This window comes from Vigna radiata, unplaced genomic scaffold, assembly GCF_000741045.1.
Source record: "Vigna radiata var. radiata cultivar VC1973A unplaced genomic scaffold, Vradiata_ver6 scaffold_1851, whole genome shotgun sequence".
NCBI classification, from domain to species: domain Eukaryota; kingdom Viridiplantae; phylum Streptophyta; class Magnoliopsida; order Fabales; family Fabaceae; genus Vigna; species Vigna radiata.
The window spans coordinates 1-1,541 of record NW_014543043.1 but is presented as its reverse complement, the minus strand read 5'-3'; the positions used below and the strand labels follow the sequence as shown (position 1 = coordinate 1,541).

The window sequence follows — 1,541 nt, the reverse complement described above, 5'->3', positions numbered from 1 at the left end:
TTTTCCAGGCGTTGCATCCAGAACCCAAGCCTTCAAATAGCATAGTTAACAAGTATGAAACAGTTCAGAAGCACTCATACATATATACAGACATACAAAACAGAAACTACAGTTAAATCCTTGTCAGCTTTTACTTTTTCAATCGGCTGATTTTTTAGTAGTCTCAATTCATTATGTTGTTCATCTTTTTAAAGTCCCACTTTATTCAATTTTCAGAAGTTTCAGAGGGGTCCAATCTGAAAATAGATCTCACATATGAACCAATATTATATTGAGAACCTCCTTAATGACTATATTTGAGATACACAGTTAACTAATGATGAGTAACTTCTGGTCCCTTTATCTAAACATAGCCATTTTTCTGGCATTTTATCATGCATTTTATCCTACCAGAAAATTTTTCTGTGCATCTTCATGAATAGTATAATACATAGATTAAAGCTAACTTGTTACCATAGCAAACAAAATATTTCTTGGAGAATAAATTCTTATCATCCTAGGAGTTTCTCCATCTGAGCCTCATGCATATATTCTAGTGTAAACACGATTAAGGGAAACTGCTATACATCCTCCATTATCTATATTTTCATCCTTAAAGCATTGTTAAATGTTATAGTGGAAATGGGATTTAAAAAGCAACCTGCTGCATAATTTTAACACATAAAAATAGTTGATAGCTGATACTTCATCCAGCAAAAGCAAACATGAATGGAGTTTGGACTTACTCTAACTGGCCGAGCAAGAGGCTTTGCAGCTTGGTCCACCATGCTCAAAACAACTGAAAACTGGATGAATGTATACTGAAAAATAGGCGCTTAAAAATTAACTTGATCAAACAATCAATGACTAACCTTTCCCCCCAAAACTATGACCAACTAGCACACGAGGTGTTATTCTTAGATCTCGAACCTATCCACAAGAACAAAGAAAAAGTAATTACAAGAAAGGAAAAATAAATCACATGTATACATAACAGCAGGAATCTAATCAACAAGCAAGTTGGGTCTAAATTTTAAACATTCCAAGGTTTTCTATCTATAGCAAAAATATTCCCTTAACTCAGAAAAAATGTTTCGATTTTAAAAAAATAACAAGGAGTTTTAATTCCCACAAATTGATATCTTTTAGCGTTTTAAAAATTTAAAAAGGACGGAATACTGCAATTAAAATTAAGGGGAGCGGTAAAGCCAATAAATATTTAAGGAATTCACCCAAACTAGAGAGAGACTGTAAATCATGAAGGACAAAGAAGACAAAGGAAGGGTCAGGGTGAGTTGCAAGTACCCAAGGAAATGCAAATGGTTGAAAACTGCGTTTTCCATACAGTAGAACCAAAGTTTAAATCTCATTAGGAATGGGTGGAGTGAAATTAATAGACCCTCTACCATATTTCTCAGGAAACCTACCACATATATGTGACAATGATTAAAGAAACATAATAAAGAGAGCGCACTAGTTTTAGAACGTCACTAGCAGCAGATGCTACAGTATGGGGACCTCTCTTCTTCATTGATGCTGAATCACCGTGACATCGTAGGTCT

General features: G+C 34.3%; 1 long non-coding RNA gene across 1 annotated transcript; it reads right to left on the bottom strand.

The window, feature by feature from the left end:
- On the bottom strand, window positions 1–1,535 carry LOC106752921. The gene is made up of 4 exons (XR_001375177.2): window positions 1,454–1,535; window positions 852–909; window positions 726–778; window positions 1–30 (listed from the first exon to the last, which is right to left on the bottom strand). It is a non-coding gene; the product is annotated as an uncharacterized LOC106752921 (long non-coding RNA).
- Window positions 1,536–1,541: the final 6 nt, after the last annotated feature.